Raw genomic sequence first — 19254 nt, 5'->3', positions numbered from 1 at the left:
AAATAAGGAATCTGTGTAGTGTGTACACAACCCAAACAATACAACTGCATTAGTTAATGCAATTACATAATTAACGTAATGTTATATAAACTGTTGTTCATGCAGTTGTTGTTGTCACTGCTAAAACTTGCAGTGTGGTGGTGTTTTGTCTGTTTCCACACAAACTGTACACCCTTTTGAAAAGAAATGCACTTAATTGTATTGAATGTGCACTTCTAGTGTACTATTTAAAAAAAAAATGTTGCAGATAATATAATATTAATTAAATAAACAAATTGTCCACTTGAGAGGTCCCCGTCATGACTAAATACAATTTAAAGTATATTTTTAACCATAATGTTTTAATCATTTTTGTTGTGCTTTAAAGTACACTTAATTTAATGAACACCATACACTATATTTTTAGGAATAAAATGTTACATAAATCAGGTGACTTTTACAAACAAACCCCTCTGAAAAAAACCTTCAGATCAATAGACAGAAACAAACCTGTAAAGTTTGCTGTATTGTATGTAACTGCTACTAAAGTGAAGATTTCCGGTAACCAAAAACTCATTTTGAGAAAGTTATATTTAAAAAAAATTTGTAGCCTATTTGAAACCCGCAGATGCAAACAGATAAACTATGAAAGCACACTTGATTACAATTTCAACTATAGTGTTTATATATATATATATATGAGATATTTCGCCATTCTGAGTTCATTCATGCAAAATGATTAGTACTTACTAAGTGGTCAAAAAAGCACTAATTTTCAAATAACTGCATTTCATACAGTATATATTTAAACTAATACATTTTTTATTTAAGGGAAAATTATATGCAATTAAGTGTCTGAAAATATTACATTCAGTATATTATTTTAAAGTATATTATTTCCATAATAAGTACACTTTGCTAAAATATGCTAAAGTATCCTTCCTAGTCACAAGGGCCTGTTACCCAAAAAAATGGTCGCCATTCAATTGCTGACACAACTGTGGCCAGGCACCTAAATTCTGTGTTACCATCTACAGCTGGGCCTCTTCTGCAATGCCATGCAACACTCTTGCAATTTCTGGGGTCTAATTTTAGGGACCATTGGCACTGTTAGATGCTGCAAAAGAGAATAATTGGCCTCTTGGACATCTCAGAGAAATTCCTCGTTCTGATTGGCCAAGTCTCAAACGCCAAGGGAGGACATTTCATTTTCTTTTCAACATGTGGGTCTGATAAAAGTGATTCCATCCAAACTCAGTGAACATGTACAATGTTTCTTTTGATAAAATGATCAAAGCTTCTGCTTATTAGTTCATAAGACTTCATTTTGCACGAAAGTACTCAGGATGGTGAAATATCTCAAGGCAAAGATTGTTGAGGCAAACTAAAATGATCTACAAATCCATAACCAGCTAAATAGTTCTTTGTGAGAACCCAAGCCACCAGAACAGCAAGGGCAGAAGTCAACCCAAAGATATTATCTGAGAAATTTGATCAAAAAATATGTCTCTGAAAGAAAAAAAGGTATGACTCATATATATACAACACTGTAAAAGGCATGGCACTAAACTAAACAAACTAAAGAAAGTGTGAGTGGTTCTCGCTCATGTGAACCTTGCCATTTAGATTTTACAGAGACAAAAAATGACTTTTGAATCGGCAGTGACAGCTCGCTGTTGTCTATCTTAACACATCCACAGAAAAGCAGGGGTCACGGGACAGGTCAAAGGTCATAAAATTACCCTTCACAATACATTTATCAGTCCTCCATAAAACAAATAAGCACAAAAACGTGCTGACAACAATTCAGCGACTTTATAATGTGAAGACTGGGAACTAATGCAGACTTACTACGGCCAGTTCCCTACAGTTAAGTCTCTGTATATGGCAAAGGGTATAAAAAAAAAATTAATAAGAACCTGCTGTTAGCGTCTCCAGTGGAAGAAAATGCCCAGCTTATATTAAACACAGTTAAGAGCTGCGTCATTGTGTGTTCTTTTCAATGCTTGTGGTCTGGATTGAATCAAAAGTTCAAAATGCTGCCAATTACACGACTAAAGCTGGCAATTTACACGTACAGAGTGGTTAAAATTATACACGGCTCAACATGCATTTTTCCAAAAAGAAAGCTGAAGGTTAAAACTATATATAGTTGGCATGCAACACTTTTAAAAAGTCGACATGTCCTGCGGTGTGACAAAACATTTAAAATTATGCAGGGAGCTTTTATGACATTTCATGCTGTGAAGACAACATGGAATATTTGTATTTTTGAAAATGAATTTGTCACACCAAAGGACCATTTGAAATTAATTATATATATCAATATATACACTTTCATGTAATTTCCATAGACATGTTATGCATCCACTACCCATTCACATAACATCAACAAGGGTTCTACCCAAACAAATTCGTAAATAGACAGTTACAAAAGAGTTGTTTTGTAATAGTGATTCAAATAATTGCAGTGGAATAACGTTGGCGAAAGAAAATTGTGACAAAAAGAGGCAGGCCTCACCCACTCCACCAAGCATTTACGCTGAAAGATCTGTTCGTCTCAACGGAGCGATTATGATATTCTCCTGGAGCATCAGCATTCATGAAGTCTTTACAGTATCAATTATAAACAACTTAAAATATTTGCGGCTGCCAACAGCTCATGGGAGATTGTATTAGAACAATGAGCGTGAGAGGAGAGAACTGTTTGTGGTTTTATTTAGTTTCAAATGAGTAATGATTAATGGTTTGGGTTTGGATGTTCGGGACGTTGGCCAGAAGCTACTACATAAGACGCCGTTGTGCCCATGCTTCAGAAAAGTGGGTTGAGGCGAGAAAGATGCAAACCACAGTTAACAATGTGGAGGAAGATGTTCACAGTGCAGTTTCAAAGAGGCGGACAACCCTCGCAAAACGCCACGGATACAACAAACATGGAGTGTGATCACAAGAGAACATTGGCTGAGACAAAGGCTGACAGAAAAAGTAACACTTCCTCTATTGTGTGAAACTTTAACAGCAATTTGTCAGCATTGATTTGCAAAACTTCATGTGGGTTGCTACGGCTGCTTTTGGAAATGTGTGTCAGGCGCTAGAGTTAATGGGAGTTTAAAAATGAATTATGGCAGGGAATTTGATGAAGGCACTATTGAAAACTGTGTTGTGGGAGTACCAAACATCAGGGAGTGATAAATTTGGTGACACATTTTCACATGAGCGGGCTCGCTTTACCGTGCACTGATTACGTTCCATTTAAAAAGAAATCGTTTTTAAAAAGCTCCCAGTGAAGGACGAAAAGACTTGCTCTGTAATTGAAAAACCCACGTCTCTTTCGCCAGGAATTTTTTAAGGTTGATCCAGTTGGATTGTAACAAATGTCACCAGTAAATATCATTATGTCCTTTACAGCTGGAGAAGATGGCTACAGTCTTTCTTTGGACTTCCCTCTTGGACATATTTTATTCCCGCTTTTTATGCGTAATATCCATTGACACACACACATGCATCTTTAAAATCAGTATGTGCATCTGAGACGGTGTAACCATGGAGAGGAGGCTATATTTTCCTCTTGAAATTAGCGCTTTGACACTTCATCAGAAAATATTTATATCACAAGAAGAATGGATTACTTTGTGAATTAAAATAATAAACTCCAGCCAAATTTCCACACCTTAAGGCTAGAAATACACTACAAGACTTTTGCAAATTATATATATATATTTTTTTTTTTTTTTTTTTTTTTTTTTTTTTTTTGCACAGAATCAACACTAGCTGCCAAAAGACAAATCCAGTCTACAGATTTTGGGCAATTGGAGTGGTGTATGATGGGCACAAACTTCAATTTTCAGACTTATTTAATGCATGTTAAAAAATAAATAAATAAAAAGGTAACACTTTAGTTTAGGCATCGCTTCTCACTATTAATTTATTGCTTATTTGCAGGCAAAAGTCAGAGTCAATAGTCAGTTAATAGTGAGAATTGGTCACCAAACTAAAGTGTGACAAAAAAAAAAAAAAAAAAACACCTTGATCTGGTAGTGTACAGTGTGATCCTTACTTGTTTAGTGTATGATGTCTAATTTTTCTCTGTAATTGTTTACAAAGTCACAAGTGTATGATTATGTGTATGATTAAGTCCAGCCTTAAGCCTTAATCAAATTCCTGACTACCTGTACACTTTTGGGGCAAAAAAAAAAAAGGTACAAAATCTGTCACTGGGGTGACAGTCCTTTCAAAAGGCACTAATATGCACCATTTAGGTACTGATCTGTGCACATTAGGTAATAATATTTAGTTTTAAGGTACTAATATGGACCCTTTATATATAAAAAAGTACAACAGAGTACATTTTGAAAAGGTACAGAGTGTACTGTAAATGTATACTACAGAAGAAAACATTATTTTGCAGTAACGGATACTACATGATTATCTCATTCATAGCTGTTGCTTAACGTCCCTGTCACCACAATGCATCTGGATGTACTTTTGATTTATTTTTTCATTTACATTTTTGTATATTTTTTCAGTTTTTCATTACTGTAATAGTAACTTTTTGTTAATTGTAATACAATTGTCATGACACTTGCAAGTTTAAAGCTCTGATGCTTACTATGCATATTACAGTATAAGTTAGTTCTGTTATTTAGTTCTATGATAAGTCTCCAATTTGATTGTTCATTGACTGGCCATGACCAAGAGTGCAGATATTAATATAATAGCGCTGGGTTGCGTGATTGTTTGTGTCACTCTGCTTGTCTGTTTTTGCAGCGTTCCATGCTTAAGTTGTGAGGACTGGAATGGAAGCTAAATGGAAGATTTTTTTTTTTTTTTTTTTTTTTTTGAAAGCCAGGGCATCTGTGTTTTCTTCCGCTTTTGATTTGCTCAGAATGGGGTTTCTCACATTAGCAAGTGGGAAGATGAAACTGATGTCATTTAATTTCACTTATGTACTCCATTCCAAAAAGTCTGTCAGTCTGTCAGTGTTCCTTGGCAAAAATGCAAAGCTTGATAGTTTGGTTTCTTTTAGAACAATTTTTTGTTGATGAATAAAAATATATACAACATATAAAAAATGATCACACTCCCAATATCCGATATTTCAGAATATTACTACAGTGCTGTCTTTATGTATGTCTACCAAAATACTAGTGCATCCCTAGGAGCAACGGCTCTGAAAATAGCCTGAAATCACAAAGAACCGTATTTAACTCTCTTTGTCACTCTTTGTGTTGAGCTCGGTCCCTTCCATAATGTTCTGGATGTTGATGGGCCCTGCGGGGGCTCTATTCAGCTGCAGGCAGCTCCAATCCACACTCAATGAAGAGGAGGGGCAGCACACGGACGTGTTCTAATCACTGCTGCGATGACACCAAGCAGAGAGCAGTGCTTCAGTCATTTACCGCGCCACATCTGTCTTGTTCTGCCCAATTTGCTCATACAATTTCAATGAGACACTGGTGTTGGCATTCATCAATATGTTTTGAGGTGTCTACGGACCGCGTTTGTTTTCATTGGCTCCCTCGCCTTCCCGGTGCAATGAATCAATCACTGTGCGAAGTCCTGATGTAGTCACGCAGTTGCACGCAACATAAAAGACACCGCAGGTTTGATAAGAACAACTGGTGACTTGAAAAATGGCAACAGACGTATATATAACTCATGTGTACTGGTAATTATGGGGAAATATTATTGGCCCATGCCCAGACAGCTTTATGTGATACTTGTTTACCAAAATTTGCATATTACATGCATCTTCACTGAACACGCCTGATTAATGTTGACTGATAATTGGCATCATATTATGGTTTCATTTGCATAAACAATAAAAAAAGAGGCCATATGCTGAAATGCAAACGGAAATTAGTACATCAAAACCTTCATAAAATAAATGAAATTTATATAGAATGTAAAATGCACAGTCAGCCGATCATCACCACGAAATAAACACTGATGCATGCAAATATAATGTAATAAACAATTATCATATTTTATTTTTGATGTTTTGATGCTGCCAGTGTTGACAAGGGAATACTTCTATTTCAGTATGAACAATTATGACTGGTGAATAGTGGAGTCCTGCAGTCAAGTATATTTGTACAGTGACCACTAAACTGCATAACTTACCATTGCATCAAGTAACTAATTTCATATAGCTGTGCTTGTTTTATGTCTCTCATGCTCTTTCTTCTCATATAAAAAAATAATAATAATAATACATTTTTAACTCAAATCAATATTTCAAGTACATTTATTTACTTGCTATGGCAAGTAGCTTGTAATTTGCATAATAAAATACCATAGGCCATGAAAGTACTGTATCTGGTTGTTGCCTTGAGGGCCTTTTTAGCTATTTCTGAACATCTGCTCAAAGACAGGGCTATAGTTTAAGGAACTGTACTGGTCACTCATTTCCGTGTAGTGGATGGGGACTGAGGATTTCAGCACAGACTCCTGCCTCTACCTACATTTCTGCAAAACTCTAAAACATGCCTATACATATATATATATATTTTTTTTTTTTTTACAAATGTAAGGTATAAAAGCAAAAATGTGAAATAATAAGTTGATGAAGAAATATATTTGTGAAAGAAAAAATGTGTGAAAGCACATATATACATTTTTCAGTAAAAAGTTATCTGCAAATTTGCCAAAAACAATTATTTAAAGTAGGACTACTTTTTTAGATGAATGAACTTCTGCATCTGCATTCCTGATATAATTCCTGTGGGTGCTGTTTGCTCCATGCAAACGGCCCCTTTCTGTTATCCTTGCTCAAATCATGTAAAAGTTACTGGGTTTCTGGTGTTAAATGTTCACTGATAAAGAACTTTAACCCAGACATTATTTACAAGTGTTTTTTTTTTTTTGTTGTTGTTTTTTTTACCTGACTCATAAACATCCCCTTTAAGACTTTTTTTAAAACTATGGATGATCATGTGGTAAACAACATTTCACAGATGATGTTAAAACAAAACAAAATGCTAAAAGGGGATAGTTCATCCAAAATGAATATATTGTCATAATTTACTCACCCTCAAACCTGAATGAATTTCATTCACTATAGTTGCTTGATGATGCGTGAGAACCAAGCATGTTTGAGCCTCTCTTTAAAATATTTGATGTGTCATATATATATATATATATATATATATATATATATATATATATATATATATATATATATATATATATATATATATATACAGTATGTGTGAGTGTGTGTGTGTGTGCAATGATCAAAGTTTACATGTGAATTAAAGACAAAATTATGTCTGTCATTCAAACCAATCATGTCTCTTTAAACCGTTTAATTATATGGATTACTTTACAATATATTTTTGTACTTTTTGAAGCACACAAATATTGGTCACATGAACTTTGAATAGATAGCAAAAAAAGGAGAAAGAGAAAGAGAAAGAAATTGAAAAATATAATTTATGTTTTGAAAATTAATTTTAAAAAAAGTGTTATGGGTTTATAGAGTTAACAATGACAGAATTTAAATTTTTGAGTGAAATAACCCTTGAACTTGTACAGCATCCAGAACTTTCCTTTAACAGCAGGACTTACAAAAAGTCCAACCTAACCACCAGCCTCAGTGCAACAACACATCCACATGACCTCTTAAGTGGGCGGCAGTTTGTTCAGGCTCCACTGCTCGACAAACCTAAGCGCACCCATGTGTTTTTGACCGAGTGTGACTCCATACGGCTGCCCATCCCATTGCAGAACACCACACGACTGACCACAAGAATGAAGCCATGCTCCCTCTTCGACCAAAACTCAGCATGTAGAGCGTGCTGGAATTCAGCACTGCAAGCAAGAGGAAAAAATAAATAAATAAATAAAAAGAAGGAAAACAGTCAAAAGCTTCACCATCCTGGAGGCTGTTGTATAGAGGCTGTGTGGCAAATTAGCACCAAATTGACAGGAAAGAAAACCTCTAGTTGGTGTGGAATAGTAAAAGCTGTGAGAGTTGTGGTGGTTTTGTGCATTGTGTTAGTCAAACGAAGGCCAAAGTAGGCAGGAAAGAGTTAATGTTACAGTGGCGCTGTACTGCACGGCTCCACTCCAAATGAAATATCAACAGCATGTCCCAGAGTGCTGAGCGAAGAGACAGGAAAGGAGCTAAAGAAGAGAGAAAGACATAAGAAAACAAAAAATGGAGCAGTGCAATGGAAAAAATAAAACAGAGGGAAACAGAGAGAGACAGCAAAAAAAGATGATTTGGAGTGTGTGGTGATCTTAAGACCTGAAACACTAATCCTTCAGACATGGAACAAAACATGTGGGACATCAAACTTTACTTGAAAATTATTACACTATATTATCACTCCTCCTAAATCCACCTGCAAACCAAAACTAAATAATTCACATAATATATATATATGCACCTTAGTAGAAACAGTAGTAATAGAAACATTTATACTTGTCCATGCTGAAGGATGGTCATTTTAAAAAAGTATTCCCTTTTTTACAGTTTCAAAGCTACTCTTGTCAACATTAGGGTTTGGGTTATGTTCTATTTATGAAAAATTGTTTAAAAGTTCAACATGGACTCATTGCAATAACCTCAACCAACATTTTACCAAAAGTCCAAAACACACCCATATAAAAACTGCAATTTCAAGCTGAAATAAACACTAGTGGCAGTAAAATACCAATAACTTTTATTCATTTTCAAACAAATCACATTAACAAAAAACTGATAATTTTTTTTTTTTTTTTTTTTTTTTTTTTTTTTTTTTGTGTGTGTGGTTTCTTGCAGAACACTATGCTAAGACCTCAAAATACTTTTACCAGTGCATAATTTGTAAACAGATAAATTTTGCAATTACCATTACATAACCAGCTCCATATGTAGGTCTATGACTTTTCCAAAGTGGTAAACTTGCTCAGGAGCTCACCTGGTACAGTGTTGCATTTCCGATACACTCAGGTTTGATTCCTGTATAAAAGAGCTCAAAGACTTGCAGAACCACACAAAAATGGCATGGTTGCTACAGAAAAATGCACTTTTATTTACTTTATGTTTGCTTTTTGCAACACTGTATGTTTTAGTATAAGTGGGACTTTATTTTCAAACAATAGATCATTAACCTTTTAGCGCCACTTAGTTATGGGGAAAACTGAATGTGTACTTAAAGTAAAGGAAGGAAAGGAAAGGACGTGATGTGTGGGCAAGTATGGCGACCCATTAAGGGCCACTCTCTCGACGTTTCACTATGAAAAGTGTCACAAAATGTACAAGAAAAACTTAATATATATCTTACAGAAATGTCGCTATAGGCACTTTCTCAATGAGCCTGGAAAACTGAAAAGCTTTAATTTGATCAGCTAGAATTAAAGGGTTCGTTCAACCAAAAATGAAAATTCTGACATCAATTACCCTGATGTCGTTCCAAACCCCTAAGACCTTTGTTCATCTTCAGAACACAAATTAAGATATTTTTGATGAAATCCGAGAGCTCTCTGACCCTACATAGACAGCAATGCAACTGCATTATTCCCAGGTCCAGAAACATAGCAAGGACAACGGTAAAATAGTCGATGTGACATCGTTGGTTCAACCGTAATTTTACGAAGCTACGAGAATACTTTTTGTGCGCAAAGAAAACAAAAATAACAACTTTATTCAAAATTCTTCTCCCCCAGCAGCAGCATCACATCAGCGGCAGCAGCATGGGCATGCGTCATGGTATTCTTGATAATGGTGGAGGGACTGTCCAGGGAGAGAAGAAATCGTTGAATAAGATCATTAATTTTTTTCTTTGCACATAAAAAGTTGAGTTTTGTTGCATTAAATCTTTAAATCAAAAGTTTTGAGATGATTTATTATCAAGTGAACTAGAATTTTTTTTTTATTTACCCACCTCTAAACAATAAACAAAAAACAACGTAACTCTCGTTGGCCAATTTGCATGGTTGTCGTTTCCTGTTTAAAACTGTAGTTTTAGGTTAGAATAAGCTGTGAAGCGGACCACACTTTATGCTGATAGTCAAAAGTCTGGGTATGTGAGACTATTTGCTCCTACCCACCATCAACCACTAACAACTGCCTGGGGAACATAAATACACCACCAATCATTACTTACAGCCAGATTATAGAGCTGACAGGCCTGCTGAGATTATGTCGGGGCAAGCTCTCACAGGCTGATGGGATAATATTAGACTGAAAGAGAGAGAGCGAGAGAGAGGGAGAGAGTCTAAGGCACAGCAGGGTAGATGGGTTTTAGGGCCTGGGTTTTCCTTGGCACGCTCAGCTCCATGTGTATCTGGTGAGGGTCTAAGCTTTGGAGATACCACTGGAGAAACTGATACTGGCAGCAAAGGGAGGGAGAGGGGAATTCTGCTGATCACAATAAGGCCTCTTTTCTCTGAAAATGTTATCAGGTTCAATTAGGGAAAGGACAGGCTTGGCTTTCTTTTTATAGTAGAGTGCCTAGGGCTGTGTGACATGTAATTACATCGTAATGTAACCTGAGAGCTTGTCTGCAGTTTATGGTCTGCTAGTTAATTACAGTGTGTATGATGTTACCATAATGCTTGAGTGTTTTACTGCACTGATATTGGTGATAATTTTGGTGTATTTTGGTCCTATAATGATGGAACCAACTAAACATGAATACAGTGGCTGCCGAATACTGCTTGATTACGAATCAAACTTTTCCTTGAGGTCCACACTTTGGTCCATGAGGGGGTATAGGAGCATGCATTGGGGACAGTCTTGAAGGCATTGTGGTGTTGATGTTCAAGTCACCATGAAGTAGGTCTTAACACCTTAACATGTCTTAACAAGTAACTTCATGAAACCTACACTATGGGGATACTAGATTAATGGTCGTTTTATTTAAAGCAATTAAATAATTATACAAATTTATTATAAAGTATGTTATTGTAAAGTAACTATTTGCAAATAATATTTTTATTTTCAGTGCACACTCACATTTACTCTTACTGTATACCTCATACTGTGCTGTATACCTCGTGTTAAAAATGATTAAGTTATGAATTACATGAATCACGTAAACGATTGTTAAAGGGTTCATGGCATGAGAAACCAAATTTCCCTTGATCTTTCGATACAGAAGAGGTCTTTGTATGCTAAATACATCCTGCAAGTTTCATAACTTAAAATGTCCTCATCATCAATAAAAAAAAAAGCATTTATGTAATAACTAGGGCTGTCAAATGATTAATCACGATTAATCACATCCAAAATAAAAGTTTTGTTTACATAATATATCTGTGTATACTGTGTATATTTATTATGTATATATAAATACACACACATGCATGTATATATTTAAGAAGAATATGTTATGTTTATATATTAAATATATTTATATATAATATAAAATATAAGAATATAAATATATAAATGTATATACATGTAAATATTTTCTAAATATATAATTTATGTGTGTGTATTTATATATACATAATAAATATACCCTGTACACATACATATATTATGTAAACAAAACTTTTATTTTGGATGTGATTAATCCTGATTAATCATTTGACAGCCCTAGTAATAACCCTCAGAAGACGGCTCATTTTGGATCCGAAGGACAAGGTGACATCAGCTGGGAACAGTCGTTTCCCTAAAAACTGCCTCCAGGGCAACACATTGACATAGGCCCTGCCTACTGACGTTCAGCCGCTCACGGCTTGACACTTGATCATGCTGAATGCGAGTCGCGTCGTGTCAAAAGCAAACAGACATTACAATCACTGTGAGCTATCTTGTCTACATTGGACAAAGTATACAGATGCATGTTCATTACAGTCCAAGCGCTTGAGTCTGTCGTCAATAGGACAAATGGAGTGAAAGAATGTTTGCTTTGACGTGTTTGGTTTAAACAACGTTCATCGTTTAATTCTAAATGTAAGAATTAAGGTATATGTGCAAATGTTACAAAGCATAAATCTTTATTCAGATTTCAGAATGAGCACTTATTCATTTGTAAAACATATGTTTGAGGATGAGGATTTTGGGTAGGGTCAGAGTCTATATAGTATGCTCCATACATCACTGTTTAGTGCACTGTATGATTAAGTAACCAACCCAGTGATATAGTCCACATCTCCAGAGCTATATCTGAAAGTCAAAACGTATTGCTAAATCTATTACTTTCTCTTTGCTTCTTCCCATTTCCATCCATTTTCTGCTCCACCCTATTATATAAGTTTTATATTTTCCAGAGTCACTTTTCCTGTAGGTCCAATAAAATATCTGTGGGAAACACCTATAATTAAAAATCCATATGAGGAACTGTCATATGCACATTACACCAACTCTGTTCCAAAACCTAGTACCTACTAAGCACTTTAAGATATCATAATTGTGCTCTCAATACAAAGGGTGTTTCAAAATGTGGGCAGCAACTCTTGCCTCCCGCATGGGGAGGCAATCCCAGAATGCACTGCACTAAGTTCAGTGAAAATAAATATTCATGCTGATGGAGAAGAGATAGGCTAAATGGCAATTCAAAATACACGTTTAATACTAAAAATAATTTTTAAAAATAATTAAAGGGATACTCCACCCCAAAATGAAAATTTTGCCATTAATCAATTACCCCCATTTCGTTCCAAACCCGTAAAAGCTTTGTTCGTCTTCGGAACACAATTTAAGGTATTTTAGATGAAATCCGGGAGGCTTGAGACTGTCCCATAGACCGGAAAGTAAAATACACTGTCAAGGTCCAGAAAAGTATGAAAAGCATTGTCAGAATAGTCCATCTGCCATCAGTGGTTCAACTGTAAAGTTATGAAGCGACGAGAATACTTTTTATACACAAAGAAAACAAAAACAAGGATACGTTTTATATGTATATATCCGTTTTGGTTTGAAAGAAAACATCATTGAAAGTGCATCAGTGCAGCGCGGCTCACACAGAAGAGCGTACACTGCCTGCGTACTGCTCAGATTCTCCAAATTGTGCTATGGTGATGTGGGGACAGACAGAGAGGAATTGTTGAATAAAGTCGTTATTTTTGTTTTCTTTCTGTACAAAAAGTATTCTCATCGCCCATAATGTTACGGTTGAATCACTGATGGCAGATGGACTATTCTGACGATGCTTTTCATACATTTCTGGACATTGACAGTGTAAGTTACTTGGCAGTCAATGGGACAGTCTCAAGCCTCCTGGTTTTCATCCAAAATATCTTAAATTGTGTTCAGAAGTTGAACGAAGCTTTTATGTAATAAAAGTTTTTTAATGGTTTTCATTTAAGTTTTAGTTATAACCTTGTTTGAGTAGAAAAATAACCCAGCATTTTTTAGCATGTAAGTGTTCTCCTGTATACCAGTCTGACCTAATTGTTGCACTCTCTCTTTCTCTCTCTCTCTCTCTCTCTCTCTCTTTCTCTCAACATCTATCTATTCTTTATCTCTCTGTAACTCTCTTTCTTTCTTGCTCTCATGAGCACAGGGATTCGTAGAGATTATCTAATACCATCAAAGGAAGCAGGAAGATAAAACGATAGTATATTAAAATAAGACTTAACCATTTCACTGTGTGTGTATGTTGAAGGTAAAGAACCTCGGTATTTCCTGAGTAACTCGCACAGAGCCGTCTGTGCTTTCATCCACTCCAGGCATCATAAGGTTTTAACTTCCCAGTCCCTGCTCCCATTCCTGCCTTCCCTCCATCTCTCCATCTTTTCCCACACTCACATGCTCTCTAAAGGCACTGGATGCTGCATCATGGCTTCAGGAAGTAAAATCATCATAGCATTACCAGCTTTTACCACACAATTTGAACACCCATCTTGTGAAAATATCTGTGCATCCCACATTGTTTGCATGTTCATCAAACCAACCACACTGTATGGTAGGATACAGTTTTCCTTGAAATATATGTTCTATTGTTTTGGCAAATTGCAGGTAATGCATTTCATGCATACAGAAAATGTTCATATTGTATACAGTATTTATACAATGAATCAATGCTGAAACAATTAGTTTACTGTCATTCAACTTTATCCATATACATACAGTATTTTTGCATAGGGCATTATCTTGATTGCTTGTACTGTTATGTAAACTAATTTGCTAAATGTGAATTAAGACGTAGCAGTTTTTCACACATATACAGATAGATAGATAGTTCAGACAAACAGGTAGTCCAGCCATTGGCTGAGGTAGAAGCTGAATGTTGGGCCGCATATAGAAAGCAGGGCAATGATTTGAAATGTTAGCAGCGTCTCCAGAAACTCCACAGAAAAAAAATTAACAAACTTTAGTATAGTACCGTTCATATATCAGCGTCATTATAGAGATTTAAGAGTGTTTTTATTCAGATAGCTACCTGCAAAAACATATATATCTCTTTTAAAGTTAAAGACAGCTCTCCACAAACATACTCAACATAATGTAATACAATTCAACAGTCAACAAGGTCAAAGAAAAAAGAAAAGCTTCTTTGAAGAATATGGCTATGTGATATAACAACTCCATTCTAAGAGATATAATGAGGTAAAAATCAGGCCCAAAATGAAGCAGTTATACTCTATACTCTACAATAACAGAAGCTCTATCATATTACAGTCAAGCATACTGGATACATGTCTGATTTAATTAGCAAAACAATCTGGTCCATACACCACACAAAAACAACTGAAATAAAATTTCGAAAACAGGGCAATTGAAATAATTAAATATCATTTGCCAGGAGATGTTGAGTCACTATCATGTTTTTAATGCCAGAATGCTTTTTCCATCCCGTGCTGACACTGGCCTTACTCATCGTTTAAAGAAGTGGACTAAGAACAACTGGGCTCTGCTCATCAGGAGAAGAAGAAAGAGCTGATTGTGCGTCATTTTGGAACGTCAAACAACAGAACACAAACAGTGAAATATTATAGCCATTATTACAACGCAGGGGCATGTTTCCTATTACCTGTGTGTTGCATTGAACATTGTTTGCATTGGTGTTGTGTATCAACACACACAATACGTAACAGCTGTTTAAGATTGAAATCATGGCCAAAACAACCAACACATACAAGAGTTATTTGAAACGAGGCAAAGTTTAACAGGTAAATATGATAGGTCTGAACTCACACACACACTTGACAGCAGTGAACAGGACACTGCGTGTGAGACAAGTGTATTGTACTATGACCTTGATTTAATTACCTACGAGATAACAGAGTTTGCATTAGTTATCTTCCATAAAACTCTGCAGAATAGCATTTAGAGTTAATGGGAAAATACTATAAGTAAAACCTTGACAGTACAAAATTGCATCTGGCTATATAATTATATACAAAGCTTTTGCAACAACAAGCAATTTTCAGTCATATGAAGACAAGTTCTCACCTTCATCTTGCCAATCTTGCTAAATTTTGTCTTATTAGTCAATACATTATTGTGTTTTGAGATATCTAAGCTGTTACAGTAACACTTTAGTTTGGGAAACACTAGTAACTTTTTAGCATCACGATACCAATCGTTGCAAAGCAGCTTTACAGAAAATATTAATGTTTCTTTATTACATTTAGGAGTAGGTTATTAGTGGTGACTATGGCAGAAATGTACAGAAAGAATCATGCAGTTAGTTACAAATTACACTTAATCAAACAGACAGTGAAAACTATTAACTGCAATGATTATATGTTGCGATTAAACTTTGCGACTGCGATTAAACGTTGGGTTTAAGCAAAAGTTGGTAGTTTTATATATTGTTGCAGGGTTAGCATCATCTGAGGTCTTCTGGGGGGTTGGCATCATCTCTTCTCAAGATCTCCGAAATCTCAGAACCCAGAAATTTATGCATCCAGACAGAAATGTTTATTAGTACTATTGCTGTTTATAAGCACATATTAATGCCTTATTCTGCAATAACTACTTTACTTGCTATCCATTAGCAGCAAATTAGGAGTTTATTGAGGGAAAACTCGTAAGTTAAAGGGGTCATATGATGCGATTTCAATTTTTCCTTTGTGTTACAAGCTCTTGGTGCATAAAGAAGATCTGTAAAGTTGCAAAGACTAAAGTCTCAAATCCAAAGAGATATTCTTTATAAGAGTTAAAGAGTCAACCACGCCCTCCTAAAATCGCTCATTCTAACACGCCCCCACATGTCTATGACACGATGTGGGAAGATTTGCATAACACCACCCAAATGTTCACACAACGAAAGAAGGCAAACTTTTATTCTCGCTGTTGCCACCGTTGCCATGTTGTGGAGTCGCTGTGTGTTTCGTTGTGAATGCGAAACTACTTTGGCCTTCCAAAAGAGGACACAACTAGAAATCAGTGGTTAAGTTGTATTTACAACACTGTTCCAGAACAGTTCAACCCAATATTCAGATGTGTGCTGCGCATTTTTATAAGGATGAGGACTGTTTCCTGAACATGCAGACTAGCCTACAAATGCATCTGTGGCACAAAGGCTGTTTCTATAAAGTGGGGCAGTTTCAACTTTGCAAGGACAGTCTGGCGCTTCTGACTCACAGCCTGTAAGTACGTTTTTTTTATATTTAAATAATCTGCCAATGATGATTCAAATGCAAGTTTCGCAGTGTTAAGGGGCGTAACCTTTCTGTCACACGCTTGAGGCATTCGGCCAATCACAACACACTGGATAGCTGGCCAATCAGAGCACAACTCACTTTTATAGAATGATGAGCTTTGTAAAAATCGACACATTTCAGAAAGGTGGGGCATAGAGGAGAAACAACAAAGTACATTATATAGAAAATAATGTGTTTTTTTTTACCTTAAACCGCATAAACACATTGAATTACACTAAATACACAAAATAATGTTTTTTTTAGCAACGTCATATGACCCCTTTAATACTGAATATGTGTTCCCTAATCTAAAGTGTTACTGCTGTTATTGTCTCAGTAGCCTTGGTCCTGGATCTATTTTTGCTAATGTGTTCTAAGCTACATAGCAAATCATCCAGCTCAAAGATGAATCAGATTTTTTTCTTAAAACTCTGACATGATTCTGGCTTCTATAGTCACAGCAACTTCTTAGATCTTCTGAATTGGGGATTATAGTTCTTCACCAAAAATTCGCAAATTACACTTGTTGTTGTTAAGGATGTAACCAAATGTTTAGGACGGCCAGATGTAAATGTTTAAGAATCAATCAATAAAAAACTCAACACATTGTCATGGTAATTTTTAATGTGAATTGGTGGTTAATTTGTATGAATTTTACGATCTCAATCGTGTGTTTTTATATGATCTGCTTACGCTCCACTGATGGTTAGATTTAGAGGTGTGGTAAGGCGTGGACCTCCATGCTTACATTTTTTCCCCCTAAGAATCCCATTTTTCCATACAAATCAAATCACATTGTACAAATTCATACAGAATCACCTCTTTGCAAAATGCTTATGTATTTTCTAATGAGATTGGAATGGAAAAACCTACATTGATCACAACTAATCTGAGTATTGAAGGGCATTTTCCAAGGTTACCATCAATCAATCAATCAATCAATCAAACAAACAAATTAGTAAACGAAAAGTAAATGACAAAACAGTTTTTTTTTTTTTTTTTACAGTTTATATATAATGCATTCACTTTCTAAATATAATTTATACACATTTAACCATTACCTACATACACCATAGAATTTAACAAGAAATAAAAAGTGTTTGAATAGTACACAGAATCGATAAATATAGCATATTTTTGCCAGAATAATTATTATCACGTTTCTAAACATTTGCTATATACCCTGACTGTCAAAAGCGACAATGTGTTTCTCATGTAGGCTACTTCAGCGTGCAGTGAAATGATGCGCGACTGACTGTCACTTCAAAACTACGACAGTAAGAACAACAGCTGGGCTATCAGCATACTAAAGTAAGCTAATGCTTACTCTTAATACTCTTAAAGTTATGATAAACAATAGCTGTCAAAACATACAGAGCTGCCTCGCTACACTGCATTTATGAGCGGTATATGTCCCAGAATGCTGTCTATGTACAGTATGTAGTTCAATAGGCTTTGAGACGCTGCCAATAGGCTACTGTTCAGCACTATCGGGACTGTTCGTGCAAAACAACTTACAAAGTTAATCACGCTGCATATTTAATCGCTAAATAAAACATCTCTGGCATGTGTTATCTTCAGCAGTTGTTTAGTGAAGGTGAGAGAGTAAATGAAGATCTTGAATAAATACCTGAACCTGTTGACTCCGCCCCCGCTGCCGCTCACCGCCTCAACTCCTTCCGCGCAGTTTCATCAGCACGATGCTGCAGTAAAGTTCCCTGTCCGCTCAAGAAAACAGCAATAAGCGCGTCATTAAGAGCCTTCAGATGTGTTTTAGTAAAAGTTGAGTAACAACCCCGTATGAGGCAGCAGCCATGGGAGAGTCATGTGTGCTGTGTGTCTTTATGTGTGTGCGTGAAACCCAACACAAGTGAATGAACCCGCCCCGTTTCCTCAAAGTCCCGTTAACTCTCTCATCTCCATCTTTGATAGTCTCTGTCTCTGTGCTTTGCTTCCGATATAACGTCATAGCTTAACTTTCAATAATTACATTAATAGACATTATTATATGATATATGCATTAGGGCATATCAATGTGCATTAAATGTTTGTTAATGTTTCTTCACGAATAGTCTATTCATGTGCATTAGGCTAGCCTATATGTGCATTAATGTTAATTAAATGATTATTATATTTTTATAATTATTATAATTTTATCTTAAAAAATTTTACATTACTAAAATAATTAAAAAAATGTAAAGATAGAGGAACTGTTTGATGTTGTGGGTAGACAGTAGCCTACTTCAATATAACCTATATAATATGTATGTATGTAGACTATGTACTGACACTGATGCTGACAATGATGAATATTTGAACTTCTAGCTGTAAGCGATATAACTTCAGTTTATATTATGGAAAATGCATTTTATTACCATCTTGACTGGCCATAAATTTTGGCTCAACTTATGGCATGAACTGTCATCTGTCTGTTTGGTCGACCAATAGCAGACAGAGGCGTTGTCCAGAAAAAAGAAAATAGCTTGAAAGCAGTAATTTTTCTTTTTGCAGTTGCATTTGGTAAATCGTTTGGTGCTGAAATTACACATGAAATCAAAGCTGACTCCATTTGCTTTTTATATACATAGATGTTCCTGGATTTCTTGTGCAAGATTCATCTATGCATATTATACATATTTTATAAAAAGATGTCTGCAGCTCACAGAGTAGAGCATGGCTCTAGCAATGGCAAGGTGATAATTCACATTGAATGCAACTGATAAAATTGTATACCTTGAATGCAAT

The 19254-nt window shown here is 35.6% G+C and overlaps 1 protein-coding gene across 1 annotated transcript in view; it reads right to left on the bottom strand.

Moving 5' to 3' along the window:
* Positions 1-18366, bottom strand: part of LOC109054073 (retinoic acid receptor alpha-A) — a 128908-nt gene extending 110542 nt beyond the window's left edge. The window contains exon 1 of the mRNA XM_042735172.1: positions 18140-18366. The gene's annotated coding sequence lies outside the window, so the exon portion shown is untranslated. The remainder of the gene's footprint in view (positions 1-18139) is intronic.
* Positions 18367-19254: the final 888 nt, after the last annotated feature.

The sequence above is a fragment of the Cyprinus carpio genome, chromosome B12 (assembly GCF_018340385.1).
Source record: "Cyprinus carpio isolate SPL01 chromosome B12, ASM1834038v1, whole genome shotgun sequence".
Classification (NCBI taxonomy): domain Eukaryota; kingdom Metazoa; phylum Chordata; class Actinopteri; order Cypriniformes; family Cyprinidae; genus Cyprinus; species Cyprinus carpio.
Note: the sequence above shows the minus strand (reverse complement) of the source record. Positions and strands in the feature narration are given on the sequence as shown.